A 24,269-nucleotide genomic window follows, 5' to 3' on the forward strand; every position below is an offset into this window, starting at 1 on the left:
CCCTTACCTGCTTACCCATGGAGTACCTCAATGCCCTGCCATCTCATACAATCTTTATAGGAAAGAACTGAACGCTATTCAGATTTCTCCAGGAGCACAGGTATGACATCACATCAGTGACATCATTCTCCATGGATTCATTTGGCAAATTCATTCAGGGCATACAAAAAATCACAAAGGAGTTTTACCAAAACATGTGCTGTTGACCTATAGTACAAAGCCCTTCCATCTTGTTTAAATTCCTAAAAATTATTGATCAGTCAAGTGTTGCTTCATCACTGACACTGTCAAGAAACAAAACAATATTTATCTACTCAGTATAGCAATGTTAACACAAGCCAAACATCTTTCAGGCCTTCTTATTTTGTAAGTTTTATGTAAATCCATTTAGGCCATTACTTACAAATAGCCCATTTTGAATGAGGTATCTTACTATTAAAGGCTCTAGAATCCATCCAAATTGCCATACAATAGGCATTCCCCATAATGTCTCCCAGGCCCTCCTTCACTGTAGAAGCTTTAGCAATATCCTCTAATGCCTATTCTGGATTGACCCTGATGGCAACAAATGTCCTTTGGACTTCCGGAATATAAAGTTCCCATGGATGTCTGCAGTACATACCTTTAGAGCATCTGTTGTTGGCTGCATACGGAGCTTACCTAGGTTCTATGCTTATAGCTAGCTGCTCATTAGGCCTTAGGTCATGAAAGCAGCACCATGGTTCAGCCATGGTTCAGCAGACTTGGTTCAGCCACCAAAGTCTTCCTCATGAAATGAAAAATATACCTACAAGGAAGAACTAAATCTGGGTCCTCTGACATATTCTGGATGCAGAGGAATGACCTTCTTGTGTAGTCCATTGTCACATACATGATGCCATGGAAAGTCAGTCTTTCTCCCACCCCTCTACCTGGGCAGCCTGTTGAGATTAAATGGATGAATAGTATAGCAAAGACAATTTTATACTTTACGTATGGCAGCAACATTCTCATACATGATGGAGCTTGCTGGAGCTGCTAGTTTTCATCCCTTAATAAGAATATCTCTAACCAGTGATGGAACCCAAAGGCTAGCACCATTGACTGATTTTCAGACAGTTATCTTAGCACTAGATTGGCCCCATCTGTATGTTTTTATAGATTCTTTGGCCATTGTCAATGGTCTGGCCATCTGGTCCAGTCAGTGGCAGCAATAACAATTCTTTATCCAATGTTGCTATCTTTAGGAAATAGAATTCTTGGAAACACTGTACTCACAGATATGCACAATAAAATTCAAAGTCACACATGTCTTTACCCATACTGAAATCACGATGCAAGGCCTCATCAACACCTGAGTTTAGACATTATTGACGGTGAACAGGGCACTCCTTTTACTTCTTAAAATATGTGTTGTTAAGTTCTTAAACAATACGTATATTGGAACTTTAACCTCCCTGCCAGCACTAGGATACATATCTCATAGGACAATACCTGTGTTAAACAGGTTAAATTCAATTAAATGAAACTTAGCACATGTTAGTCATCAAGCACTGAGGTGAATTATAATAAAGAATCCAACTCCTTTTGTGATATTTTAGGACTGACAGCTTTCAAGCCCTACCACTCCTGTTCACCTTCTCCTCCACATCTGGTTAATTGTATGAGGTAGCCTGGATGATTTCTCCTTTGGCACCAATGGTGAGTTGAAATCATGCAAGCCATGCAAGGTTTGTGAGAAACATCGAGCCAAGCCCACCTTAACCACCATAAAAGAGGACCCCATTTCCTTTCCCCATTCTCCAAAATCATTTTGGGACCACCCTTGGATGCCACACTGCTTTTCCCAGAAAGATTTATGTCATGAATACTATTTTTACCCTATTTGACCTTATTTGTGTGAATACATGGCATCTGGTGGCATGCTAACATTGAACTAAATTTTGATTAGGGTGATCTATCCTGCTTTTATGGAGTGGCTACAATGGAAATACTGTGCATCAAATGTCATTCTTTATGCAGAGAAAAAATCAAATTTGCTTACCTCAAAAATATCTAAGGCAGCAACCACAATGGTTATCTGATTATCCTAGTGACTCCTAACAGTCCACATCACTGAAAAACTGATTGCTGTTGTGGATAAATATTTTTGCCCAAAGAGATAAAATAAGTTAATAACAAAAACAATGACTACAACAACAACAAAAGTGTTATTGTTTTTGTCTGAACCACAAAAAATATACTTAGAAGAAACAGTTTGTTGGTATCTTGTTCTACATTATGAAAATTGTTAACTTTTATTTTAATGCTTACTTTGGTTTTAAGTACATTATACAAAATTTTGTAAGCATTCACTTTTTCCTCTCCAATTATAATGAGTACAAATAATGATATTTATACAACAGTTGCTTCTGTTAATGTGTTTCTGATCCTTAGAAGTAAGCATATTATTTGCATGTCTATCTTTAGAAACATTTCCATTCCCCAGTTAGTCATTAATCAACTGGTACCCATGAGAGTATGACAGCAAAAAAGAAAAGAAAAAAGTTGGATGATTTTGTTATTAATGATAGTGAAAACACAATATAGCCTATAAGATTAAAACCATATTTTTTCTTTTATTTTTTATATTAAAAATAATTTATTGTCAAATTGGTTTCCGTACAACACTCAGTGCTCATGCCAACAGCCGCCCTCCTCAATGCCCATGACCCACTTTCCCCTCTCCCCCACCTCCCATCAGCCCTCAGTTTGTTCTCAGTACTTAAAAAGTCTCTTATGGTTTGCCTCCTTCCCTCTCTGTAACTCCCCCCCCCCCACCGCCATGTACTTCTGTTAAGTTTCTCAGGATCCACATATGAGTGAAAACCTGTGATATCTGTCTTTCTCTGCCTGATTTATTTCACTTAGCATAATACTCTCCGGTTCCATCCACATTGCTACAAATGGCCAGATTTCATTCTTTCTCATTTCCAAGTAGTATTCCATTGTATGTATAAACCATATCGTCTTTATCCATTCGTCAGTTGATGGACATTTAGGCTCTTTCCATATCTGGCTATTGTTGAAAGTGCTGCTATAAACATTGGGGTACAAGTGCCCCTATGCATCAGCACTCCTGTATCCCTTGGGTAAATTCCTAACAGTGCTATTGCTGGGTCATAGGGTAGATCTATTTTTAATTTTTTCAGGAGCCTCCACACTGTCTTCCAGAGCAGCTGCACCAGTTTGCATTCCCACCAACAGTGCAAGAGTGTTCTCCTTTCTCCAAATCCTCTCCAGCATCTATAGTCCCCTGATTTGTTCATTTTAGCCACTCTGACTGGCGTGAGGTGGTATCTCAGTGTGGTTTTGATTTGTATTTCCCTGATGAGGAGTGACATTGAGAATCTTCTCATGTGCTTCTTGGCCATCTGGATGTCTTCTTTAGAGAAGTGTCTATTCATGTCTTCTGTCCATTTCTTCACTGGATTTCTGTTTTTTTGGTATGGAGTTTGATGAGTTCTTTATAGATTTGGGATACTAGACCTTTGTGCAATATGTCATTTGCAAATATCTTTTCCCATTCTGTCAGTTGCCTTTTAGTTTTGTTGATTGTTTCCTTTGCAGTGCAGAAGCTTTTATCTTGTTGAGGTCCCAATGGTTCATTTTTGCTTTTAATTCTTTTGCCTTTGGAGATGTGTCAAGTAAGAAATTGCTGCGGCTGAGGTCAGAGAGGTTTTTCCTGCTTTCTTCTCTAGGGTTCTGATGGTTTCCTGTCTCACATTCAGGTCCTTCATCCATTTTGAGTTTGTTTTTGTGAATGGTGTGAGAAAGTGGTCTAGTTTCAATCTTCTGCATGTTGCTGTCCAGTTCTCCCAGCACCATTTGTTAAAGAGACTGTCTTTTTTCATTGGATATTCTTTCCTGTTTTGTCAAAGATTAGTTGGCCATACTTTTGTGGGTCCAATTCTGGAGTCTCTATTCTATTCCATTGGTCTATGTGTATGTTTATGTGCCAATACCATACTGTCTCGATGATTACAGCTTTGTAGTAGAAGCTAAAGTCTGGGATTGTCATGCCTCCTGCTTTGGTCTTCTTCTTCAATATTACTTTGGCTATTTGGGGCCTTTTGTGGTTCCATTCGAATTTTAGGATTGCTTGTTCTAGCTTCAAGAAGAATGCTGGTGCAATTTTGATTTGGATTGCATTGAATGTGTAGATAGCTTTGGGTAGTATTGACATTTTAACAATATTTATTCTTCCAGTCCACGAGCATGGAATGTTTTTCCATTTCTTTGTATCTGCTTCGATTTCCTTCATAAGCTTTCTATAGTTTTCAGCATACAGATCTTTTACATCTTTGGTTAGGTTGATTCCTAGGTATTTTATGATTCTTGGTGCAGTTGTGAATGGTATCAGTCCTTTATTTGTCTTTGGGTTGCTTCATTATTCGTGTATAAGAATGCAACTGATTTCTGTGCATTGATTTTGTATCCTGCGACTTTCCTGAATTCATGTTTCAGTTGTAGCAGACTTTTGGTGGAGTCTGTTGAGTTTTCCATGTATAATATCATGTCATCTGCAAAAAGTGAAAGCTTGACTTCATCTTTGCCAATTTTGATGCCTTTGATTTCCCTTTGTTGTCTGATGGGTTATACTAGAACTTCCAATGCTATTTTAAACAACAGTGGTGAGAGTGGACATCCCTGTTGTGTTCCTGATCTCAGGGGGAAAGCTCTCAGTTTTTCCCCATTGAGGATGATATTGGCTGTGAGCTTTTCATAAATGACTTTTATGATGTTTAAATATGTTCCTTCTATCCCAACTTTCTCAAGGGATTTTATTAAGAAAGGATGCGGTATTTTGTCAAATGCATTTTCTGCATTGATTGACAGGATCATATGGTTCTTATCTTTTATTTTATTAATGTGATGTATCACATTGATTGATTTGCAAATATTGAACCAGCCCTGTAGCACAGGAATGAATCCCACTTGATCATGGTGAATAATTCTTTTTATAAGCTGTTGAATTTGATTTGCTAGTATCTTGTTGAAAATTTTTGCATCCATATTCATCGTGGATATTGGCCTGTAGTTCTCTTTTTTGCTGGGTCTCTGGTTTAGGAATCAAAGTAATGCTGGCTTCATAGAATGAATCTGGAAGTTTTCCTTCCCTTTCTATTTTTTGGAACAGCTTGAGAAGAATAGGTATTATCTCTGCTTTAACTGTCTGGTAGAATTCCCCAGGGAAGCCATCTGGTCCTGGACTCTTATTTGTTGGGAGATTTTGGTAACTGATTCAATTTCTTCGCTAGTTATGGGTGTGTTCAAATTTTCTATTTTTTCCCATTTGAGTTTTGGAAGTGTGTGGGTGTTTAGGAATTTTTCCATTTCTTCCAGGTTGTCCAGTTTGTTGCCATATAATTTTTTGTAGTGTTCCCTGATAATTGCTTGTATTTCTGAGGGATTGGTTGTAATAATTCCATTTTCAATCATGATTTTATCTATTTGGGTCATCTCCCTTTTCTTTTTGAGAAGCCTGGCTAGAGGTTTATCAATTTTGTTTATTTTTTCAAAAAACCAACTCTTGATTTCATTGATCTGCTCTACAGTTTGTTTTAGATTCTATATTGTTTATTTCTGCTCTGATCTTTATTATTTCTCTTCTTCTGCTGGGTTTGGGGTGTCTTTGCTGTTCTGCTTCTATTTCCTTTAGGTTTGCTGTTATATTTTGTATTTGGGATTTTTCTTGTTTCTTGAGATAGGCCTGGATTGCAATGTATTTTTCTCTCAGGACTGCCTTTGCTGCATCCCAAAGCGTTTGGATTGTTGTATTTTCATTTTCATTTGTTTCCATGTATTTCTTAATTTCTTCTCTAATTGTCTGGTTGACCCATTCATTCTTTAGGAGGGTGTTCTTTAACCTCCATGCTTTTGGAGGTTTTCCAGACTTTTTCCTGTGGTTGATTTCAAGTTTCATAGCATTGTGGTCGGAAAGTATGCATGGTATGATCTCAATTCTTCTATACTTATGAAGGGCTGTTTTGTGACCCAGTATGTGATCTATCTTGGAGAATGTTGCAGTGCACTCGAGAAGAAAGTATATTCTGTTGCTTTGGGATGCAGAGTTCTAAATATATCTGTCAAGTCCATCTGATCCAATGTATCTTTCAGGCGCCTTGTTTCTTTATTGATCCTGTGTCTAGATGATCTATCCGTTGTTGTAAGTGGAGTATTAAAGTCCCCTGCAATTACCACATTCTTACCAATAAAGTTGCTTATGTTTGTGATTAATTGTTTTATATATTTGGGTGCTACCGAATTCAGTGCATAGATGTTTATAATTGTTAGCTCTTCCTGATGGATAGACCCTGTAATTACTATATAATATCCTTCTTCATCTCTTGTTACAGCCTTTAATTTAAAGTATAGTTTGTCTGATATAAGTCTGGCTACTCCAGCTTTCTTTTGACTTCCAGTAGCATAATAGATAGTTCTCCATCTCCTTACTTTCAATCTGAAGGTGTCCTCAGGTCTAAAATGGGTCTCTTGTAGACAGCATATAGATGGGTCTTTTTTTTTTTGTCCATTCTGATACCCCCTGTCTTTTGATTGGAGCATTTAGTCCATTTACATTCAGTGTTATTATTGAAAGGTCTGGGTTCAGAGTCATTATGTTATCTGTAGGTTTCATGCCTGTAGTGATGTCTCTGGTACTTTGTGGTCCTTGCAACATTTCACTTACAGAGTCCCCTTTTGGATCTCTTGTAGGGCTGGTTTAGTGGTGACGAATTCCTTATGTTTCTGTTTGTTTGGGAAAACCTTTATTTCTCCTTCCATTCTGAATGATAGACTTGCTGTGTAAAGGATTCTTGGCTGCATATTTTCCCTGTTCATCATATTGAAGATTTCCTGCCATTCCTTTCTGGCCTGCCAAGTTTCAGTAGATAGGTCTACTACTACCCTTATGTGTCTCCCTTTGTATGTTAAGGCCCGTTTATTCATAGCTGCTTTCAGAATTCTCTCTTTATCCTTGTATTTTGCCAGTTTGACTATGATATATCATGCAGAAGATCGATTCAGGTTACGTCTGTAGGGAGTTCTCTGTGTCTCTTGGATTTCAATGCCTGTTTCCTTCCCCAGATCAGGGAAGTTCTCAGCTATGATTTTTTCAAGTAGACCTCCAGCCCCTTTCTCTCTCTTCTTCTTCTTCTGAAATTCCTAAGATATGGATATTGTTCTGTTTGATTGCATCACTTAGTTCTCTAATTCTCCCCTCGTACTCCTGGATTTTTTTATCTCTCTTTTTCTCAGCTTCCTCTTTTTCCATAATTTTATCTTCTAATTCACCTATTCTTCCTTCTGCCTCTCAATCTGTGCTGTGGTCGCCTCCATTTTATTTTGCATCATTTATAGCATTTTTTAATTCATCATGACTAATTTTTAGTCCCTTGTTCTTTGTAGCAATGGATTCTCTGCTGTCCTCTATGCTTTTTTTCAAGCCCAGCAATTAACTTTACGACTATTATTCTAATTTTTTGTTCAGTTATATTGCTTAAATCGGTTTTGATCAATTCGTTAGCTGTCGCTACTTCTTGGAATTTCTTTTGAGGAGAATTCTTCCATTTCTTCATTTTGTCTAGTTTTATGTCCCTTATGCATTTTAAAAGCTCATGTGTGCCTGTATCTGTGAGCACTGCTGTATTAAAGGAGGATCATACACTGTCCAGGGCCTGGCCCTTCAGGAGGTGTTTTTCTGGAGATTGTTACTTGCTCTCTGTTGTTGTGACTTCGGTTATTTTATTACCCTACTCATAGTGATATTTCTTGTGTGGCAGGAAAAATTTTCTTTACCAAATATTTCTTTGTCTCATCTTCCTGTGATCTGCCTTCTTAGCTTTTGTAGTGCCCAGACCCCCTCTCCCTTTCCTTAGCTCAGGATGGTATAGTATATAAGGCTCAATTGCTTGTTGTCTTTTTGGAGTCTCCTATCTTTGTGGGGCTCCTCTACATAATTACAGTGGCTTTTCTACCATTAACTTGACTGACTCTTGTGTTTCATCTGTGACTAGTTCTAACTCTAAAACCATATTTTAGTAGTTTAGAATGTTTTGGTTAACAAATTGGGGTAAGGAAAATGCCTCCACCCCCACCCAAGGAGTCCCAAAATGCAGTGATCAGTGCAGTTTTCCTGTTTTTATCTCTTCTAATAAGTCCAGAGATGTGTGGTGCTTCATTGTGTCCCAAAAGATATCCCTGCTGTTTTTTATCTGACCATGATGAGAAAGGAACATCATAATTAACTATGTGAGTCTTAATTGTATGGGTCCCTTGAGAAAGGAACTCAGGATTCCTCAGTTTTTTCCAGAAGCTGCTTCTTCTAGAATGAGCCTCTTTGTCAAAGAGTCATTGAACTTCTCACACTGTAGTAAAGTTCTAGAGCTGAATCCCATTAGCACTTAAGAAATTTGTTTGCTGCTGCACTGTTGGTCAGGTCCTATACCTGCTGCAGCAGTTGGAACTTACAACCACAAATGCAAGATGAAGTCCTGGGGCAGGCTTCCCACTCAGAGCATTTCTTCCACCCCTAGTGTGAAATGTTGCTCATACTACAGGAGTGTTTCAAGATGTGAAATAATATAGACCCCCCCCCCAACTTTGGGATGATGTTGAGCCAAATGACACCCCATGCCCAACTGACTTAAATCCTAATATTAAAAACAAAAAGCAAAACCAAAAAGACCTGGCTTTGCTCACACTGTCACATTTTCAGAGTAAAGTCTGTTGCTGAATGGATTAGGTGAGCTCTCTACCCCAAAATAACCGTCCTGTTCTCTACTCAGTGCAGTAGCAGTCCTGCCTGTTCCACTTCTTTCTCCTCCCAGGGGATTTTTTTTCTTAATTATGTGGGTCTATTATCCTCCCACCAGAGTGGGATTATAAATACCTAGGATCTCAGGGAGAAATGGTTGAGAACAGGTAGTCTTCAACTCCAAGGAGACCTCTTGTCTCTTCAAAATTCTCCATGTTTACCCAAGATGTTTTGATCTCCTTTAACCAAAAATTTTAAAATATTACCAGTAGTTCTTTCAATGACTAGGCATTTAAACACCATGAATTCAACTGGATTCCACTTTTAAACCATATTATAGAATGCCTCAAAAATAAGCAGTCAAGGATATTGTCTATACATTGAAATTATTTACATGGATTTTTGAGTTCTGAAAATATTTTGTTATTTAATCTTTATCATTTATTGAGTAAATAGAAAAAAACAAAATTTTTTCTATTTTTTATGGCAATATTCTCTAGGAAACTTGGCAATTTGTATGCGAAATTTCTAGACATTCTTAATTAACTACAAATTCTGTGGATTCCAGGCTAAGGGGTAACATTAATTTTAATAAAACTAATAATATAGGCTGTATAATACTTGAGGAAAAAATAATTTGCCTTTTTTTGTGGAAAAAATATATTAAAAGTCTACATCACCTACACTTGTGAGATAGTCAACAAAGTTGAATTCAATGAAAAATATCCAGTTAAACTATTTTTTCCTGTTTACATGATATCAGCTGGCTTTAACTGTTTAACTTACATGTATATTATGCGGTAGACTGCTTCATAACATGTTATGAGTGAAATACTTTTAGTAATCTTATTTTCCCATCATTGTTTGAGGTGACTGAAAAGAAAAATCTGAACTTGTAGTCAAACATAGTACTGTAAATTAGAATTAGGAGTATCATGTAGTCTGTAACACTATTGTTCTCCAACTATAATGATGGATATATTAGAAGCTAGTATATTTTTAATACCTTGGAAGTTTAAGGTTATAATTAAAACCACACCCACAAGAAACATTGTTATTAGTCTTGCATACAAGGTGAATTAGTTGATCAGAAACAAATACTTGCAATATTTTCAAATATGGCCTGTGTTTCTTTATTAAGTTACTCAAATCTAATACCTACTCTGTATTTAACTTATTTCTGCATTCTTAGAAGATATTTTTTTTTGCTATTATGATAGTATGTAATTAAGTGCTACACATTTGGCATATCTGTTTGGTACCATTCTTATTATTGTAAACATTATTGTGTGTATATATAATATATTTTATATATATATATATATATAATATATATATATACACACACACTTGTGTGTTTTGTGTATTTATACTTTTACCTATAAAATTATAAATTTGTATCTAGTGAAAATGTATATTCTGAGTAAAATAAGATGTCATTGCTAAATTCTTTCTATTTATAGTTTTCTTTGTATAGAATTCTATTAGTAAGATTTTAGTGTTTCTTTTAAATTTTTTAATGTTTATTTTGGGGGGCGAGGGGCGCAGAGAGAGGGAGACAGAATCTGAAACAGGCTCCAGGTCCACACTGACAGCACAGAGCCCGATGCAGGGCTCAAACCCATGAATTGTGAGATCATGACCTGAGCCAAAGTAGGACACTTAATGACTGAGCCACCCAGGTGCCCCAAGATTTTAGTATTTCTGCCCTCGTTCTTGCCATGTGCATAGCCTATCTCCACTCATTCTGTTTCAATGTCTACTCTTCGGTGAAAATTTCTCCAGGATCCTCATTTGGAATAAACCATCCTCTATCTCTAAATATACCACAGGACATCTTTATCTTTATTGTAGAATGTTGTGTTCTTTCTAGTTTTCTTGTTGTGGACATGCCTATAAATCATACTGTGAACCATGGACTATGGTTGACTCAGCTTTGAATTCCTCACATTAATCAATACTGCCCATAGTAAATAATTCCTAATAGTTGAGTTGAAATCAGAGCCAGTGGTACAACTGTTTTTAAGATTGTCTTAAACTTGAATAAAGGTAACCAGCATTTCTGTAGAAAGGGTCATTGCAATTGCATTTCAGTTTCAAACAGGGACTTTCATAAACATAAGAGCATATTTTGCCTCATTGATTTACCTTCATTGGGTCAGGAAAAAATGGTAGAGGGTAGGAGGTGAGAGCAGTTACTAATATAATCTGCATATATTTTAGCTCCTTATTCTAAGTCGAAGTAAAGTTTTTATAAGGCTCAATATAATTGTCATCTCATCTGAAAAGTACATCCTTGTTATACAGTGCAAATAAACATGAGTTGTTATCTAACCTAGGGAAGTTAATTGTAGCTGTTTATGTCCATCCACATCTCACATTAATATTACTATTAAAGCCTTTATCATTACTTCCAGTTTATTTTTTCTGGGATCTTCAGGGATAAAGAGTGCCTTTATCTCTCAGCTTCCAGGACTTAACATAACACGTGGTCCATTCTGTATACTCAGTATATTTTTGTAGAATAAATATATAGTCTTATATAAATTGCAAGACTGCCACTTGCGATTGTAGGCCTCATGCTACTCCCTGATGAATGTTGCCATTGCATGTGGCTTTAAAAAGCTGTACATTTATTATAAATGGAAAAACAATATTGTCAATAAATTAATTTTCACTCTTGAGGATATTACTCAAAGTATACATGAAAGTTAGGTTATAAGTATTTATAAGGTTATTACAGTAATGATTTGGTTTGACAGATATTGAGTTAAAACTGTCATCTTTATTCTAATAAATGCTTCTCAGACAAATTTAAAGAGGAATTAGCTGCTATTGTTTTTGAACCTTGAACAGTAAAATTAACATTAGTTATATAGACAAAATTGAACAGAAAAAAATAAAACCTGTTATTTCACTAAACTTTCATCTCAAACCAAAATATTGTTAACAATAATTCATGCCATTGTTAATCATAAAGTTGACAGTAATAACTAACAGTTTGCTCATGCTAATTCCTTAGTTCCCCAGCGAGTTAGTTGTAGCCTATTCCCTGTTTTTAGAAGAAAAAAGTAGTGGTAGATTCTTCGTCCATGTTACATAGTAATTAGCTAAGCTGGGATTTGAACCCATCTTTATTTTTCTATAATGCCTGTGGTATTAGATCTGCACTGAACATTGTTAATGCTGCCTTACATTCAATACCTTACATCTGATTTCTCAATATGCTTTAATTTGGACATAGGACCTATTATTATTCAAAGATCTTACTATTCCTCATCTCCATAACCTGACTGAAATAATGCCTTGCATTTCATTTTCTAAAAGAACCCTACATACCAAATAATGCCCACCTTACTTTTAAAAGGTCATTCCTGATTTTCTCAACTGGATTTGAAATATCTCTTTGAGTACTCAGAATTAAATATTTTATTCTTTTATGGCACATATGAAATTCTGTTTTCTCTTTAGTTATTTGCATGTTCGTATTCTTCCTTTCCCCAGATCATAAGCTTCTAGACCCAGGAATTATCTCTTGTCAATCTTTGTAGCTACTGTGTTACCTGGCACAATAGAGTAATAATATCTTGTATTTGTAGAGTCCTTTGCAGTTTATTAAATATTTTCAAAGAAGTCTTGATAATGTAAAGAATAATTTTACCAAAAACAGAACTTTTCAAACTGATACGACCTGCATCTAAAACGGTGTGCACATGGAATCCAATCATCAGGCGGAGAATTGAATTGACTAACTTCTAAGGCATCTCCCCTAATATTCTACAGGTTGATCCTCATGACAACTTTGTGAAGCAAGCAGAAAAGCCATTTAAAAGACATATTTAAGAAAAATGACTTATTTTTCTACTGGATTATTAATACCCTAGACACCAAAATATGAGTGCCTCAGAGATGCTTAAGTCTCTGATCAGGATATTTATGTAGATTGTCTAGTGACTGCTTTTGGCAATCATCTAGAATAGTGATTTTCACATTATTACTATGGAGTCAAAGGACCTGGTGTGATGCACAAGGAACGGGAACATGCCGAAGGCTCCAGGACCCCCACTAATTAATAGAAATGTAACTTGATTAAATATATTGGAATTGTTGGCAAAATTTTTTACTTGAAAAAAATTTTTTTCCTCAAGGGAAATAAAAAAAAAAGAAGGAAAGAAGAGGGAGAGAAGAGGAAGGAGAGGGGAAAAAAGGATAAGGAGAAAGAGAAGGAAAAGAAAAAAGAAGGGAGGAAGGAAAGGGGGAAGGGGGAGGTAGGGAGGTATATGCATTGATCTAAGGACTTAAAGGCATAAGGGAGAAGAAAAACTCTCCTAAGTTTTCCTGAAAAATGATGACTGCTAAATTAAGACTATTCATACATATAGTTGGGGTAAACATGTAAAGAAGGAGACAAAAATAAATGTTCCACCTAGGAGATACGTATATACTTACACTTAACTTTTTGCTGGTATATGAAATGATAGCTGGGAACGTATCTTTTATTGGACAGTCATTTTTTAAGCATAATGTGCTAAGGACAGGGACGGAGTGTGGGAGCTGGGTGCTAATTACCTTTTCTGACTGCTTATTCATTGTCAGGAAAAAAAGGGATATGTACTACTCCCTTTCTATTACCTGTTAAAAATCTATGTTTTGAGGATGTACCAGAAATTCAACTCCCTGAATTAGAGCAAAGAAATAAAATACTCTCACCTTTAGAATGGTTTTTCATTTTTGAGTGACAAGACATTTCCTTTCATTGCTTTATCATAGCTTTATATTCCTTAGGTTTATTATACAGGAGTTTAACTTTTTAATCATTTTTAGTGGGACTGTATTTCTCCTGGGAATAGTCAGGGAACAGGCACATTCAACCTGTCCTTGAGGTTAGAAGTTAGGAGGCTGACATAAAGGTGAGGTGTGAACTGTAATGCTAACCAGATACAGGGTAACCATGAGTGAAACAAACCTGGTTTGTATGACCTCCAAAGAGAAAGACATCTAGAACTTGAAAAGCCTGCCAAAAAACAACATAACATTGTGGTTAGGAACTTGTTTTCTGGAGCAGGACTGTCTGTGTTCTTTAATTCTAATCCGCATCCTACTACTTAACCACTCAGTTCTCCAGCATCACCATTTGTAGAATGAGGATTATGAACTATTTCCCTTATAGATTTGTTGTTGATTTAATGAGAAAATCCGTGTAAGCAGCTTCAAATAATACCTGAGTACATACCAAATGCTCAGAAAATGTTAGTTGATATTATTATCATGGGCTGCCTTAATACAAAGAAATTAACACTTAAAATAATAGCACCCATTGTTCTCCAGGTATATTCAGATGAGGAAGTAGAGATGAAGATTTTATCATAGGACCTGATAAATGTTAATTATGCATAAAAATTTACTGTTGTTGTTACTGTAATAGTCTGATTCCATGATTCCATTTTTGATGTTTGACTACTGGCAGCTTTTAAGTCCTACCCCTTCCTGTTCCCTTTCTGCCCCACATCTGAACAAGCTGATAAGAAAGCCCCCTTGCTACTCCCTTCATTGATAGCAGGGCATGCCAAGTTCAAAACTTGTACAGGAATGCTCACCCTGGGTCTGCTCCCTACTGACTATAAAAGCAGAAAACCAATATTCTTCCTCTATTTTCTTAAATAATTTTAAGAACAACTTATTAAGTCTGCCTTTCTCTTCCCAGAAAGATTTTTCATGTGAGAAAAAACAATAGCAACAACAACAACAAAAAACTTTCATAGTCTATTGGTACAAATGGGGCATCCATGGTCTGGGCATCCTAACCTCATTTTAGGTGGACGTTCATCCTGCTTCTATAGAGAAGCAGCCTCATGAGTCACGTGACCACTTAGCTCATGTGAAGTAAGGATATTTTTGTGAAGTAAGAATATTTTTGTGAAGTATGGGATTCGGATAAACTCTATCTGAAATATCCAAGGCATATTGAAAGAGAGAAAAATAAGTGTAATACCACAGATTACTTTTTTAGCTGTTTTAGTTAGGAAATTTGATAAAGTATCATCGGAAGTTCTTTGTAAATTGTAAGGAGGAAACTATTTCAGTGATTCTTCTTTATTCTTCTTTCTGGTCTAAATTTTTTTGTGTGTGATCATAATGCACGTACTCAAGGTTTCTTCTTATATATTATTTTTCTTTTTATTATTATGTATGTGTACTCCTTATTCTCTTCATGTCCATTATAGTCCATTAATATGGACTATGTTACTTCAAATTTAATGTTTGTAAAGTTGTTCTCACCAATTTATCTTTATAGTTTCCCTGTACCAATGTTTTTTTTAATGGTTTTATTTTAGGTATTTTGAGAGAAAGTAAGCATGGGGAAGTGCCGAGAGAGAGGGGGAGAGTCCCAAGCAGGTTCTGCACTGTCAGTGCTGAGCCTGACGTGGGGCTCGATCCCACGACCGTGAGATCATGACCTGATCTGAAATCAAGGGTTGGTCTCTCAAACTACTGAGCCACCCAGCTGCCCCTAGTTTTTTGTTTGTTTGTTTTTGTTTTTTAAGTAGGCTTCAAGCTCAGCATGGAGCCAAACATGGGGCTTGAACTCACAACCCTGAGATCAAGACCTGAGCTGAGATCGAGAATGAGTTGCTTAACTGACTGAGCACCGAGGTGCCCCTATTTTGTTTTGTTTTAAATAGAGTTACATTTTGGTTTATTAATGCCCCTTTTCATTCATCTTTTGATGTGTTTCTCTTCTGTAATAGGTATCATATTTGCTTGTCATTTGAAATGTGTTATTACAATAACTTTATAGAAGTTATTTATATAACTTTATATAAGAATGTTGAGACTTTGTTTTTATATTTTCGGTCTTTGTCTTGGCATCTGATAATCAACATATAAGTTATGTCATCCATAAGCAAACCTCAGAAATCCTGTTATGGTATGCTTATTCATTTATATATCCAGATGCCAGACATACTCCTTTCTTCAGAGACTTAAGTTATTTTTCATCAAAATGGATTTTTATTCTTCAAGAATAAATAAAAGATTAATAAATCATTGTAGCTTTAATTTCAAAGGACGTAACTATTGATTGCCATTATTTGGAGCCACTGGACTTAGGTAGTCACTACTGATTATGAGGAAGTAAAACCTGAACAAAATTAGTGGACTTGAGTATGTTTTTGTGTGTGTTGTTACCTGCCCCATTTTGTTTAGTTGGGACGTTTAAAATGAACATACTGTTTTTCTTCCAATACTAATTAAAAAAAAAAGGATTTGAAACTGAATTATTTGAGCTTCTTACAGATTTTATTAATTCTATAACTTTATAGTTTTTAGGTTTTTTACATTATCTTGCACTTTATGTGACTTTTAAATAAATAATACATATTCTGTTCCTATTTTACACTTAATAAATGGAAAAGTAAAAATTTCTAAAAGTCAAGGATTAGAATGAAAAGTTGATCTCTCAATAGTTAATTGGATATAGTTTGATCATCATTTGTGTTTTTCTTTATACTGAGTATGTGTGCCATCAGTGACTCAGTTTGTGCTTTATAGTGCCTTGTTGGTCCTCAGACTGAATTCTATAATAAAAGTGACTTGAAGTTTTTCTGGGGGAAAGTGAATTTATATGCACATTATTTATTCTCTACCTCAAAAACAGCAGAAATGGTCAAAAATTCCATTTTTGTCACTGTCAACTATATTCACTCACAGTGGCACTGTTCATTCTTGGCCTAGCCCCTTTGCTGCTGAACTGTCATTGTATCTTTTTCCACTTCTCACAGAGTTGTTAAATATAAGCTCAGTGAAAGAATGCATGAAAATTTGTTTCAACCTCTCAACATTTTAATGTTGTTTTGTTAGTTGCTCTCAGTCAAAACATGTAAGTTGAAATGATGTGTTGTTGTAACATGGACAAGTTTGTGTAGAGTGGATAAAGGCAGAGTGTTTCTAGAACTGCTATGTACCCAAGGACCTCTTCACAGGAAGATCATAGGAAAAGAAAATGCCAGGACAACTGACTGAAGTTGAGAGGTATTGTAAGAATGGGGCATGAAATAGGACATTATGTCACAGATACTTATATTTCTATTGATTGATTGATTTCATTAAGGTATAACTTAGATATGGTGAAGCATACAGATCCTGAGTATAAGTTCAATGAGTTCAAATGTGTATAATGGTATAACTAAAACAGTTCTCAAGACTCACATTTCATCGCCTGTAAAAGTTTGCTCACACCATGTCTTTATCATTCCCAACCCACACCCCACCCCATGTCAGGAAACCACTCTTCTAATTGTGTTCAGCACTTAGATGAATTTTTCTGTCTTAGGAAAAGTTCAGTAAGTTCAATACTTCTAATAGAAATATCTTGTAATTGGTGAGGTTACCAGTTAATGAAATTTGTTTATCATCTTGATTTTCTTGCATAATATTTGCTAAGATTATAGTTACATTGTTTCAGTTTGATGTGCTTGGTTTTTTGAAGATCTATAAACTGTTATCTTCTGTATGTGCCAATCCTTGAAGGCTGGATATAGGAATTTGGTAGTGAAAAATCAGACTCTATATACTCTGTGACCTTTCGCAGGGGATCAGATCATTGGTATGTGTGTGAAATAAGAAGTGTTACACAGTAGGTGTTTATCCAACCGTGGTCCATGGACAGTCTGTCAGGATTATGGACCATGCTTATTAAAATTCAAATTCCTGGGTCTCTTACTGAATGAGAAACTCTAAGAACTAGGAACACACTGCTATTTTTTTAAAAGTGGTCATCACAAGTAAGTTGCACATACAAATATTGACTCAAACAAAATTTCTTAGTCTCTTAGAGTTTTGATGAACTAATCTGAGCTTATCAGTGCTTCCTCAATGAGATAGGAAACCCTCGAGACAATCCCTGGCATACAGTAAAGCACAGCATATATTATCCAATTTTGCTATTGTTTTGTTTTTTGTTACAAACACCCCTGCTTAAAATCCTTTAATGTTCTTTTGTTGTTTTGGTGAAAAGAAATAGTTTGTAACATGATCTCAACCCTACGTCTGTCTTTACCCACATCTCCAGATCAAACACTCTTACTTTCTAAGCTTGTTTTCTAAGCTCTAAGTATTTGAACAGGCCAGATTTCCTCCCAGTACCTGGCCTCTATAAGTGCTGTTCTCTTACCTGGAACACTTTCTGCTCTCTGGACATACCAGTTCAAATGCTTTTTCCTCAAAGTTCCCCGAACACACCTCCCCCAAATAAGTCAAATGTCTTTTTCTCCCCCAAATAAGTATCACTAATTACATAGTCTTCTGATACTATAGATATTTATATTTTAAAGCGTTTACCATAATGCCAGTTTTATACTTGAATGATTATATGAATAGTGTGCCTTATCTGCATGTGACTTAATGGATACTATGTCTAGTTTTGCCAACTACTGATAAGTAGTAGATGATGAAAAAAATAAGAGACTGAGGTGCTTTTTGTTTTGTTTGTTTATTTGTCCTAAATTAAGGAACCAAAAAGACTCATATTATTTTCTTGTTTATATCATCTTTTATTACGGTCTATGACTATACTTACGTACATTAAACCATTACAGAATTCAGATTGTAAGACGCCCAAGTCTCCCAAATTAAGGTACCTATTGTACTTTGCTCTGTAATTTCAAACATTATAACATGAGAAGTCAGGATGCCAACTTAGTATTAAATTTGAGGCTTACGTTTGTAGAATAAATTAAGTACTTCAGAAATCTCAAGTCAAAAAATTAACAGGCTAGAGGTTGTACCAATACTCTTACCATGGTTTGATCATCACTTGATTTATTCTTGTTACTTAATTTTTTATTTACAAATCAAAATAGAATTAAAATTTACTTTTGAAGGCTACAATAGAGCTATGAATGGAAGAGACAGATCCACTTATTTGTTGTATCTCTGCACATTTATCTTGCTTTAAAATGATAATCTTTGGGGCGCCTGGGTGGCGCAGTCGGTTAAGCGTCCGACTGTCCGACTTCAGCCAGGTCACGATCTCGCGGTCCGTGAGTTCGAGCCCCGCGTCGGGCTCTGGGCTGATGGCTCAGAGCCTGGAGCCTGTTTCCGGTTCTGTGTCTCCCTCTCTCTCTCTGCCCCTCCCCCATTCATGCTCTGTCTCTCTCTGTCCCAAAAATAAATAAACGTTGAAAAAAAAATTTAAAATGATAATCTTTTGTGATTTAACCTTCTTACTAAGTAGTGAATATTTATCTGTGCACAATCCATTTCTTTCTTTTTTGTTAAAGTTTATTTATTTTTGAGAGAGACACAGACAGCATGAGTGGGGTAGGGGTAGAGAGAGATGGAGACGGAGAGAATCCCAAGCAGGCTCCATGCTGCCAGCACAGAGCCCGATGTGGGCCTCAAACTTACAAAACCGTGAGATCGTGTTCTGAGCTGAAACCAAGAGTGGGACACTTAACCAACTGAGCCACCCAGGGGCCCCACATGCACTATCCATTTCTCTTCCTTCTGGGATTTTCTATAGAGTCAGTGGTGCCATCACTGAACAATTCTGAATGTGTTTCATTAGGTATCTTTGTCGTGCATGGTGTATTCTCAAAGATCACACTTTCATTTTTGGCTCCCATGGCTTATCCTAAACCTGTTAAAATTCCATCAGGTTGATCCACCATAAACTTTGGATCTTCTTCAATCAAGTACGTAGGTGGTTTCAAGCATATCTATGAGGTCCATCAGCAGTGGGAACCACTTGTTTTTCTTTCATCTTGTAGACAGTGTGTCGACTTTTGGCTATGGCAGGACTCCTTTTCTTATGGTCCTTAACTAAGTCAATTTTAATAAAAAGGGTAACACCGCTGATATTGCCAATGAAAGTGTGTTTAGCCTTCAGTAACTCAGTAAGATAATTCCCTACTCTTGTGACATTTCCTTGATGGTCTTCACTTATAATTACATCCAGGATGACCAAATCAACAGCACAGGATGTTGGATTTCTTCCACACAGTATTGAAATACTGTGGTCCAGAGCTGCTGATGGTTTCTGCAATTTCTTTGGTTGCTACCATTCATTCCATTGGGTAGCCATTGCCTGTTGGTTTTCTCATTGTGATGATGTCCAGAACAAAGTCTTAGCCATGCATTTGGAAGCTCCAGAAGTGTTTCTCAGCTTGTCGAAAGCCTCAGCTTAATTTTTAATTAAAATTTAGAGCATGCCAGATAAACTTAATTATTCTAATTTCCCATCCTTTAATAAAACAAGTAGCATAGCTTTTCATTAACAATGGCCATTTACACTTGTTGGGATGAGCACTGGGTGTTGTATGGAAACCAATTTGACAATAAATTATATCTAAAAAAAACAAGGGCCATTTAGGAAATAACAGCTATTTTAGGTATAGAAGATAAGTTTTATTATTTTGAATTTGGGACCTAAATTTGAGAAAGGTAAAAATCAAAATATTGTCAAAAGAAAAATAAATAACATAAGCCACAGGTATCCAAACATAAGGTACAATATTCAATAGGTAAGAAATAGTTACACATAATATTTTAAAATACACACAAACACACACATGCACATATATACTCCACAAACACACAGGTGTATGTATACACTTTGCAGTAAGTGACTATATTAGGAACTTTTAACTTTTACAGAATTCAATAATAGTTATCAAAGGTAATTTACATCATATGACTTCACTCACTCATGTGGAATTTAAGAAACAAAACAGATGAACATAGGGGAAGGGAAGGAAAAAAAAGATAAAAACAGAGAGTGAGGCAAACCATAAGATACTCTTGAATACAGAGAAAAAATAGGGTTGTGGGAGGTGTGTTGGTTGGAATGGGCTAAATGGGTGATGGGCATTAAGAAGGTCACTTATTGGGATGAGCACTGGGTGTTATATATAAGAGATGAATCACTAAATTCTACTCCTGAAATTAAAAAAAAAAGATAATTACAAATGTGTCAAAAAGTACAGAGAATTAAAAATATATTTGTGATAAAAGAAACTGTTTTTTGGACACATAAAAATTATATTTAACAAGGAAAAAACTAGAATTCTACTTTTTTTTGTTTGCAATCATACATTGAACAATTTATAGTAAAGGAGTCACAAGCATTTTTTTATCCCTTGTGAATAAGCCTATCATATCTAGCCAATTTTGTTAAATTTTAAGTACATTTCATTGCTTCTGTCTCATTATTTTCACTTACCATAAACCCAGGCACATGAAAATTCATTTTATTCGTACCTTTTGCACTTCTTGTATGTCTTCAAATATATTTCACTATTTTCTATTATATTTTGAAACAACCACACCGTCTCCCTTTAAAAGAAAATATTCTCTTTTAATCTCTTCTTTTCCTGGATAAACCATTGAATATCCATTCCTCTGCCTATATACCCTGATACCTAACATACATTTTTTTTTACATTTCTTCAAAATGAACAGTTATGTAACATGACCCAAATTTTAGAAACAATATATTTTGATTCATATGTAAAGTAAATATTGAAATTTATAATACAAATTATAAGATAATTGTCTTTTTTACATTGTTTTTAGTTTTTAATATAAACTCTCTTAGCAACTTTTGAATATAAAATACAGTGTTGTTAACTGTAGTCACCATGTACATTAAATCCCAAGAATTTATTCATCTTATAACTGGACATTTGTACCCTTGAAAACTTTGTCTGCCACTCCTGCCTCTGACAACCACCAATCTGTTCTCTCTAGGAGATCTGTTGATTTAGATTACACATATAAATGAAATAATATATCTTCTCTTTCTGACTTATTTTATCAGAAATCCTTCTGACATCCTTCTATTATCCTTCTTTTTATGGCTGAATAGTATTTCATTATATACGTACGTGTGTGTGTGTGTGTGTGTGTGTGTGTGTGTGTGTGTGTGTGTGTCTGTGTGTCACATTTTCCTTATCCATTTTTGCACTGATGACACTTAGGTTGTTTCCATGTCTTGGCTATTGTAAATAATGCTGCAGTAAATATGGGAGTGCAGACATGTCTTCAAAATAATGATTTATTGTCTTTGAGGTACATATCCAAAAGTTGGGTTGCTAGACCGCATGGCAATTCTATTTTTCATTTTTTGAAAAATGTTTACATTTTTACTGTTTTACACAGTAGCTGCACCGGTTTGCATTCCAACCAACTCCGTACAAGTGTTCTCTGTTCTCCACATCCTTACCAGCACTTGACATCTCTTGTCTTTTTGATAATAGCTATTCTAATAGGTGTGAGGTGATATTATGGTTTTGATTTGCATTTTTTTTTGTTTTTTGTTTTGTTTTGTTTTGTTGATTAATGATGTTGAGCACCTTTTCACGTATCTATTGGGCATTTGATTATCTTAGGAAATATGTCTCTTCTGGTCCTTTGCCTATTTTTTTTTTTTCCAATTCATAATTTTTTTTTATATATGAAATTTATTGACAAATTGGTTTCCATACAACACCCAGTGCTCATCCCAAAAGGTGCCCTCCTCAATACCCATCACCCACCCTCCCCTCCCTCCCACCCCCCATCAACCCTCAGTTTGTTCTCAGTTTTTAACAGTCTCTTATGCTTTGGCTCTCTCCCACTCTAACGTTCTTTTTTTTTTTTTTTTCCCTTCCCCTCCCCCATGGGTTCCTGTTAAGTTTCTCAGGATCCACATAAGAGTGAAACCATATGGTATCTGTCTTTCTCTGTATGGCTTATTTCACTTAGCATCACACTCTCCAGTTCCATCCACGTTGCTACAAAAGGCCATATTTCATTTTTTCTCATTGCCACGTAGTATTTTTAAATCAAGTTATCTGTTTGTTTGGTTTTTTGCCACTGAGTGTAATGATATTTTTACAGAAGTAGAAAAAAGTTCTAAAATGTGTATGGTAGCAAAAAAGGTCCCTACTAGTGAAAGCAGTCCCGGGAAAGAATAGCAAAGATGGAGGCATCACACTTCCTGATTTGAAACTGTTACAAAGTTATAGGAATCAAAAAAAGTATGGTATTGACATAAAAAAGACATAGACCAACAGAGTAGAATTAAGAACCCAGAAAGAATCCGTGCATACATGGTCAACTGATCTTTGACTACTATTTGACAATAGTGGGAAAAAATTGAGTCTAGTCGATAAATGGTGTTGGGAAAAGTGGATATTGATATGCAAAAGAATGAGACTGGGCCATATCTTACACCACTCCCAAAATTTATCTCAAAATGGATTAAAGACTTACAGGTAAGACCTGAAACCATAAAACTCATAGAAGAAGACAAAAGGAAAAAGGTCCTTGACTCGTCTTGCCAAGGATTTCACAGATATGACAGCAAAAGCTTAAACAACAAAAGCAAGACTAAACAAGTAGGACTGCATCAAACTGAAAAGCTTCTGCATAACAAAAGAAATGACCAACAAAATGAAAAGACATCCTGCAGAATGGGAAAAAATATTTATGAATCATATAGCTGCTAAGGGATTAGTATCTAAAATATACATAGAACTCTTACAATTATTAGTCTTATACAAAGCAGAATATCATTTACATTATTTACAATTAGGAAGAAGATATACAGAGTTGTTTTAAAACTCCTATTAGTAATGCTAATTTTTAAAAAGAGCCTTCTACTTATCAGAAATATTAAATTAACTTTTGTTTGCACACATTATGAATCCCTGTATTCACAAATCGTATTTTTAAAAGACTCTTTAAATTATGTTTGTAAGTTCTGAGTGTCACACTTTTCTTCTTATATCTAACCAAGATTAAGGCTATTAGCTTAACTCACTGAAGTTTAGAATGCTTTTTACAGAACAGAAATTTACTATCTAGCTTTTCATGGAGCTGTTTTGGAGAGGGAAAAAAAAAGCTATATTTGGAAAGAAAATATTTAAAGCATAGAAAGTTAAACATTTAAATTTTTTCTTTATTTTTTGTTTTAAATTTATATAAACCTAAAGAATGTATCAGTTCAAATTTGAGCTCCAACAGGTTGTAAGAAACCTTAAAATCTGATTCATTGAATGCTTGTTTTATGGAGCCTCTCAAATGAAAAAAATTTGTTCCTCTGTCACTGCAATTCTAAATTGCCCTCAGTAAAACTATGCCAGTTAGAGAGATTTGCATATTAGCTAGGATTGTAACATGAAACATAGATAAAATAGGGTTTTAGTCTGGAAAGAACACAGATTTAAGAAACTCCATGATAACTGTAATAGTCAACAAGGATATAGTTGTGAAACCACATGACTTCAGAACCTGGCCAAAGACTAATAGCTTGAAGAAGCCTCTAGCCCTGGCAGAGGGAATTAAGTAAAATATTTTCAAGAACATAAGGACAGTACTGAGGAATGTCTTTATAAGGTGTCAGAAAGGTAAATTGATGTAACATTTGTCTAAAGGACGTTAGTGTGATGCACTAGGGTAACATGAGATTTTGAAACTGTCAGCTTCTAATCCACTTGAAAGGCCAGTTTTT

General features: G+C 35.5%; 1 pseudogene; it reads right to left on the reverse strand.

Annotated features, from left to right (window-relative positions):
• LOC115518743 overlaps nucleotides 1-21,992 on the reverse strand; it is a 39,780-nt pseudogene extending 17,788 nt beyond the window's left edge.
• Between the last annotated feature and the right edge of the window lie 2,277 nt (nucleotides 21,993-24,269).

The sequence above is a fragment of the Lynx canadensis genome, chromosome B4 (assembly GCF_007474595.2).
Source record: "Lynx canadensis isolate LIC74 chromosome B4, mLynCan4.pri.v2, whole genome shotgun sequence".
Classification (NCBI taxonomy): domain Eukaryota; kingdom Metazoa; phylum Chordata; class Mammalia; order Carnivora; family Felidae; genus Lynx; species Lynx canadensis.